The sequence below is a fragment of the Muscardinus avellanarius genome, assembly GCF_963383645.1.
Source record: "Muscardinus avellanarius genome assembly, chromosome: 19".
Lineage (NCBI taxonomy): Eukaryota > Metazoa > Chordata > Mammalia > Rodentia > Gliridae > Muscardinus > Muscardinus avellanarius.
In genome coordinates, this window is record NC_137805.1 from 49,819,312 (window position 1) to 49,827,779 (window position 8,468).

Below are 8,468 nucleotides of genomic sequence, written 5' to 3' on the forward strand. Positions count from 1 at the left end.
GCTGGAACAGGTGGTTGAAAATTTTCTTTCTAATCTCTTTGTCTGATTAGGCCAGAGAGAAAGGAGTGTGCCTAGGTACCATCTTGGCCTTGGGGCTCTGATACCAAGAGATAAGATTTCTGGAGTGTGTGCATGTGGGCAGGGGAGGGCAGTTTTTGAGCTAGGGCCTGGAGGGTGGCAGGGTGTATGTGGATAATGGCCGGGAAGACAGGGCTCCTGGTGACCAGAGTTCTCTCTGACTTCCTTTCTTTGAGGACCTGGCAGTCTGTGGAGGAATGAGACAGCTGACTGAGCATGACTTGCAACATAGAGAGAAGCCATGTATCTGAGAACAGGTCCCAAGCACAGCCTCTGCCAGCTTGGAGAGGTCAAGGAGGCTTCCTGAGGGTGATGATGTTTGAGCTAAATTCTGAAAGATGAGCATAGCTGAAAAGAGAGGAAAGACCTTCCCAGTGATGACAATGTGTATATAACCTCTCGGTCTGCTGTTAGGATAGTAACTGGCTCCATAAGGCTGGGTTGCTGGCCAGAATAAGCAGTTGCTATGACTTTGATGTCCCTGCCAAAACTCGTGTTCAATTTAATCCTCGTGTAAGGTAATAAAAGGTGACTTGGTGAGGAGAGCTTTGGCCTCTTAGGTGGACTAATCCATTCATGGATTAATGGGTTAACAGGTCAAGAGAGGTTTGTAGTAAAAGTCAGCTTGGCTTTATTCTTTATGTGCTTCTCTTGCCAGGCAATGCCTCATGCAGTCGTAGAACTCTTCAGAGTGTCCCTACCAGCAAAAATAAATAAATAAAAATAAAAACCCTCACTAGAGGTGGCCCATGGACCTTGGACCTCCCAGTCTCCAGCACTCTGAGCTGAAATCATGTCTGTCTGTCTATCATCTATCTATCTATCATCTATCTATCTGTGATACAGAGGATTGAACCCAGGGACATTCTACCTCCAATCTAAACTCCAACCCCTGTTTTATTTTTCTATTTTGAAACAGGGTTTTGCTAAGTTGTTGAGAGCCTCACTAAGTAGTTTAGGCTGGCCTCAAACCTGTGATCCTCCTGTCTCAGCCTCTCAAGTACTGATATTACAGGTGTGTGCCACCATGCTTGGCTTATATTTTATTTTGAACAGGGTCTTGCTAAGTTGCTGAGGTTGGCCACAAACCTATGATCCTCTTGTCTCAGCTTCCCAAGTACTAGGATTACAGGTATGCAATATCCACTCAGCTCCACCTTGTTCTTTATGTGGATGGATAGCAACAAAGCTAAGGTTATCAGCTAGCCCTGGTGGCACAGCCCTGCTGCCAACACTGAGTGACTTCATCCTCTTAGCTCTGAGGGAGCAGAGGAGGGCATGGAGGATTTTAGGCTATGGAGCAACCATTTGTAAATATGCAAGTGGCTTTGATCTTGGGAAAGCTGGAGAATGGTACAGGTATGGAAATCAGGACTCCTGGTTGTAGGAGACAGAAGCCAGCCAACTCAAAGCAGTTTAGGAAGGATCTTGAGGAAATTTGTGATACCAGTCCCAACTGTGGAGAGATATCAGAGTAAATTATTATTTTCCTTCTGGAAGGCAATAGGCAAGATGAGCTGAAGTCTTAACCATAATATTCTTCAACCTGGAAATCCCACTTCTAGAAATTCCCCCAGAGAAAATCAATAAAGATGAGACAGAGATTTAGCTTCAATAATGTTCCTTGTAACCCTGTTTAAATATAAAATAATTGGAAATGGTCTGAATGCCCAACAGTAAGACCCTGGTGTATAGAAACATCAGCTGTCTCATGATGGACACCCTTTAGCCATTCAATCTGCTGTTGTGATAAAGATTGACAATTCTTACACAGTTTTGTCCAGGGTCTAAGGCTGCATTCTAAAAGTTGTACTAGCCTATGGAAATATCAGAAAAACAGACAACAGTAAGATGTCCATAAAACTTTTAATTTTCTGTAGTATTATCTCTGCTCCACTTAGATGATAATAGATCTTAATTTTTATTCTTCTTTCTAAGATGCACTTAACCAGAAATCCAATTAACAGTGGCAGAAACACTGTCGGTGCTCACCAGTGCTAGGGAGGTAGGGGCCTTGGTGACTCTCTTCCCTTTCTCTCATGGTTCCAAGATGGCTGCCACTGCTCCTCGAAGAGTACTCATGTTCAAGGTAGAAAGAAGGTGGATGGGATGGTGAGAGTGATTTTTCCCTTTTGTCAGGAAAGTAAATGCTTTCTCTTTAGCTTTATTCCTAAGTCCCATTGGCTAAATGTAGTCACAGGCCCACCTTAGTTACAAGGGAGTCTAGGAAACCAAGACAATGGGACTGTGTTTACTAATATGATGAATTTTCCAGAACAAGGTATGTGGTTCCCTCAAACAAAACTAAGAAGTAAATGGAAAGAATGATAGGAAATTACTATCAAAAGAGCAGATAATGAAGCTTGCCACACTTGAGGACAAGAATGTTGGAAACCCTAAATAAGTTCCCCCTGATTTTTAGAAATGGGATTCACTGGCCTGTGAAACACTAAAGACTAGAAACCACTAGATCAGATTAGTGATTTTCAAAACAGACTCCTGCATTGCCTAGTTATTTAAGTGCTACTGTTGGATGAGAAGGTGGGTGGAAGGGGTGGATTTCTGGCCCTCAGTCTTTCTTCAACACAAACACATCCACTTTTATCTGAATTTATATTGAGAACATGTGTAAAAGTCCACTTGATATGCATGTATTTATGTGCGCATATATACATATGTAGGTATATTTTTGTATGTGTACGAATGGGTAGATGGATAGATAGATAGATGATAGATAGATAGAAAGATCTAGAAAACTACATAGCAGGAATTTCAAAGTAGTGGCCCCTAAAATCTAAATCAGTGTCTAAAAATTTTTATCTTTGTACTGCCATTAAATTACACTGGCTATATACTCTTTATTACAGATTCAGCCACTCTTCATACTATTTTTGTGTGTGTGTTTGGTACTGAGGATTAAACCCAGGGGCATTCTACCTCTGAGTTGCACCCCTACTCATTTTTTAAACAGGGTCTTGCTATTATTGTTGTTGTTGTTATATTGTTGTTGTTGTTGTTTTGTCTTTTAATATATTTTATTGGTGCATTATAGTCAGACATCTTAATGGAATAAAACTTGTGGAGATATACATGCACACATCACCCAATTAGTCCTTATCCAATCCCCATCCCATTCCTTTGCCCTCCCTCGTTCCAATGCTTGCTTTAGTGAATGACTCTGATATGTTTAAGTACATCATGTGCTTTAAAGAGTTTCCATCTTCCTCCCTCCTATACCCTCAGATAGATCACCTTAATTGCTCCTCTATAGGATCCCTTCTTCAACTAGAGTTCCTCCTATTACCTATTTCACCCTAGTTTTCACATATTCGAGAAAGCATCTGATTTCTTATTTTTTGTGACATTTCCCTGTAAATGCCATAATTTTTGTTCTCCTTTATGGCTGGGTAAAAGTCTATTGTGCACATATCCCATGGTTTTGTAATCCATTCATCTGTTGATGGACATCTTGGCTGGTTATATAGTTTGGGAATGATGTATTATTATTTTGAAACAGAACCTCCCTAAGTTACTGAGAGCAACTTAGGTTGCTGAGGCTGCTCTCAAACCTGTGATCATCCTGTCTTTCTTGGAATGACAGACATGCGCCACCATGCCTGGCTCTCCTGATACTTTTTAATATTGCAGTTCACATGTTTAGAATAATTTTACATAAAATTAATTCACCGTATGCAATATATATATATATATATATATATATATATATATATATATATATATATGTATATGTATATGTATATGTATATATATATTATACCACTCAACCTACATTAACTTCCCAGCCCATAGGCAATCAGTTCATAATATATATGTTAATATAGACAGATAGATGCACACTTGGGTATTAACAATGGCTTTGGGTCATGAGTCATTTTTAACTTTTTTTCTGCTCTGTCCTTTCCAACTTAGCTAAAATAAACAAACATGGCTTTTATAATAAGGGGAAAATACCATTTTAATTAAAAGTAATAACCATGTGGCATGTGACACCGTGGGCCACTCAGGCACATGCCCTCCCACCACTTTCTGCCCCCAACCGGCTCTACTGTGTAGCCAAGTGAGTGGCTGGGGTCCCTGCCGCACTCTGTGAGTGAGGTATGGGTGGGAAATTGGCATGGATACTTTCTAAAGAATGAATGGGTCCTTCCTGGAAGAGTTTGGAAACCCAAGTGGGGTCTGAGACCCTTTCAAATGTCAAAATCAAACAAAACACAACTCCTGCAAATGCCAACTGCTTCACTCTGACTGTGGCTGTTGAAGATATATTACTTGATGTTGATGTCACATTATCACAACAGCTCCCCTCTTGGCTACTGCAAGTCTCCAGGACAGCATCTGGCTTGAATCCTCTCCTCTTTTCTTTCTTTTTTCTTTTTTTCTCTTGAAGTACTGGGGATTGAACCCAGGGGCATTCTGCCTCCAAGCTACTATTTTTTATTCTTTATTTTGAAATGGTCTAAGTTTCAGGGGGCCTCACTAAGAAGCTGAGGCTGGCCATGAACCTGTGATCCTCCTGTCTCAATTTCCCAAATACTGGGATTACAAGTGTATGCCACCACGCCTGGCTGTCTTTTCCCATTATGACCTAAAAAGTAAAAATTAAAGCTGAAATTCAAACCCTTTAACACTCAATTTCTCTTCCTTCTTTCTCCCTTTTTCTTTTCTTTTTCTCTTACATGCCAGAAACTTCAAACCAGGCTTGAAGGAGGGTTTAAGCAACTGTCCAGCCTAACTGGTCTTGTCTCCATCTTACTGGTGGGCACACTGAGGCTCAGGAAGGAGCAATATCTTTCTATAGTACAAATCTTACTGACCTGCTAAGTAACCTGTGGCAAACAGATCAAATTCTCTGGTTCTTTGTCCAGAAGATAGAATGTGCTGCTATGGTTTGGGTGGGTGTTTTCCAAAGGTGCATCTGTTAAAGACTTGGTCCCCTGTCAGGAAGCAGGAAAACCTTTAGAAAGCCCACTGGGAGGTCACTGGAGGCATGCCCTGGAAATAGATTCTGGAAACTTCCTGTTTTATCTGTTCTGCTTTCTGGCTCATGATATATTCTGTTTGCTTTGCCATGTCCTCCTTGCCATGATGTGCTGCTCTGGCCAAAGGACCTAAGCAATGGAGACACCAATCATGGGCTGGAACCTCCAGAACCATGAGCCAACATAAACCTATTTTCTGTAAGTTAATTGCCTCTGGTATTTCACTACAGTAACAGAAAGTTGCCTAATACAATCACTGACTCCTGCAAGGGCTTCCCATCAAGAAGCAGCCAGAACAGTGGGCAGGAGAGAGCCTGAGGACCAGCCAGGAACCCAGGACAGCAGGGGCTCTTGTGACTGTTGCTCAAGGACTTCCAGTTTATTGATAGTGAGAAAAGTTAGGTCATTCTAGAAATAAAGTCCTCTGATTTCTAACTGTAATGTACTCTATGGTTTATGTGGGTAGAAGGGCTTGTGTAAGCTACCTTCACATCTTTGTAAACAGTGCACCTTCACAGGTAAGATCAACATGTTGCAGTCAACCTTGGATCTCAAGCAAGTATGCCACTCCAAACACTTGAGAGGAAACTCTTGTGAAGAGAATAAAATGAATGTATTTAAAGGCTTAGATTCATGCAAAGAGTACAGTTTTTACTTTTTTCTAACTGATCTCTGTGCCTCCTGGACTTCTTTTTTTTTTTTTTTTTTTTTTTTGGTACTGGGGATTGAACCCAGGGGCATCCTACCTCTGAGCTACACCCCCAGTCCCATTTTTTTATTCTTTATTTTGAAACAAAGGTCTCACTAGATTGCAGAGGGCCTCACTAAGTAGCTGAGGCTGGACACAAACTTGCAATTCTCCTGTGTCAACCTCCCAAGTACTGAGATTCTAAGCATGCACCACCACGCCCAGTTCTCTCTGGACATTTTGACAGCAGTATGCCTTAGAGTGCCTCTGTGCATTGTGTGTGTGTGTGTGTGTGTGTGTGTGTGTGTGTGTGTGTGTGTGTAAAAGAGAGAAAGAGAGAGAGAGAGAGAGAGAGAGAGAGAGAGAGAGAGAGAGAGAGAGACTGACTCCTGGGGATCTTGCTTTCTCTCCCACTTCTTTCTCTTGACTTTGCTCTCATCCTTGAACCCACTTTCCTACTTGCCAGGCCCGGCACTTTTTCTGTCAGTGGGACATTAAGGAATTGATAAAACTGGTTGCTTTCTAAATTCCTATTTTGAGAGTCCAAGGTTAAACATAAGCTTTTTTCCCTTTAGCTCCTCCTGGAGTAATCCTGACCCACTATAGGGAAGCAACTGGCTTCCTCTGGATTCCTGGAGAAAGGCTTAGGACAAAGAAAGGGGGAAAGCACGCTGAAATCTTCCAAGAGTTTAACCTTGTCGCACTTCTGTGAAGCCCTCACTCACTTGAGTTCAGTGAGCTTAGCTACTCATATTCTTATTTACCCCCCTAAAGTATTACCTGACACTCACATTTGAAAAAAGACCACTTTATGCAAATATACCTTATATACAGAAAAGAGCACAGGCGCAGCTGACCACCACAGAGCGAGCACAAATCATTCACCCCTCGGGTCCCTCTCGCCAGCACCTGTTTTCTGCTTCAAAAATCAACCCCTATCCTGACTTCCAATATCATCAATTAGTTTTTCCTGGTTTTGCACTTTAACCCATTACATCCTATAGTCCTATATATAGGACATATAAAAACAAATAAAACTTTATAGGACACAGTTTTAAGTTATTTTCATAGGTGTCCTAGCTATAAGACAACATGATATAACAGGTTAAATACAGAGTCCTGCAGAACATTCCTGCTGTATCCGGCTTCTTTCACTCAAAATCATTGTGAGGTTCATCCATGTTGTTGCATGAAGTTAAAGCTCAGTTGTTTGCTCAGTTGTTTTTGTTGCTCTTTAGTTTTGCATCACATGAGTATAAGTTTATTCTATTGGCAATGTACTTTGGAATGGTTCTCAGTTTGGGCTATTATAAATCATGATTCCATGAACATGTTTACTGCATATATCTTCTAGTGCATGCAGGAGCTCATTGTGTTGGGTGAATCCTGGGAGTATAACTGTTTGGCCATTGGCTGCCTACATTTGACTTTAATAGTATCAGTTTTATGAAGTTGCTATAACAAAGGTGTTGTCCGACTTTTTAGCCTTTCTGGTGAGTGTGAAATGGTACCCACTTGGAGGCTTAAATTTCATTTCCTGGATAACCTGTGAGGTTGAGCACATTTCCTTGTGTTTATGGGCCAATTTCATATTCTCTCTTTTTTTTTTTTTTTGGTGGTACTGGGGTTCCTGGAAGCCCTTCTACCTCCGGGCTACACTCCCAGACCTACTTTTACGTTTTTGTTTGGAAACAGGGTCTCCTAAGCCAGCGCGCGCGGCTGGCTTCGAACCTGCGCGATCCTCCTGTCTCTGCCTCCCAAGCGCGGGGATTACAAGCGTGCGCCACCACGCCCGGCCATCTTCTCTTTTGAGAAGAACTTGTCTGTGTGGATTGTCCCTTTTAAAACTTGGGTTCTTTTTTCTTAATGACAGGAGGTGCTCCTTCTATGTTCTGGTTAACAAACCATTTGTTGGTTGTTCACACAGCAAATGTGTTTCCTCAATTGTACCTGACCTTTCCTTTTCTAAGAACCTGCCTATTCTGTACATTGTATATAAATATAATCATACCATATGTGGTTCATTTTGGTCTAGCTTCTTTCACTTAGCACAATGTTTTCAAGGTTCATCCACATTGTAGCACATATCAGTGTCCATTCTTTTTGATGGCTGCATAATAGCCCATTAAATGGTTGTAGCCATTTTGTTTATTCATGGATCAGCTGCTGGACATCTGGGTTGTTGTTTCCACTTTTTGGTTATTGTGAGTAATTCTGCTATGGGCATTTATGTACACATTTTGTGTAAACATATATTTTCAATTCTCTTCATATATACTATATAGCAATATATGTATATAATTATATATAGTAATACATTTTTTGCTGCTTGGATGTATAGATTAGGTTTTTTAATAAAGTTTTTCTTATATTATTTTGTCTTCTATTATTCTGACTCTCTCTCTCTCTCTCTCTCTCTCTCTCTCTCTCTCTTTCTCCTTCTCTCTCTCTCTCCTTCTGGAAAAGAAATGTTCTACTTAATGACATCTGCAGGTCTTTGAGGTTCTGTTCATTTTTTCTATTCTTTAGACTGGATAATCTCAGTTGACCTACTTCAAGTTTGCTGAGTCTCTCTCTCTTTGGGCTCCAACTCACTGTTGTATCCCTCTAGTGAAATTTTAATTTAAATTATTGTACTTCTCAACTTAAATTTCTATTTGGCTCTTACATTTGTAACACATGTCTCTTTATTGTTATTCTAT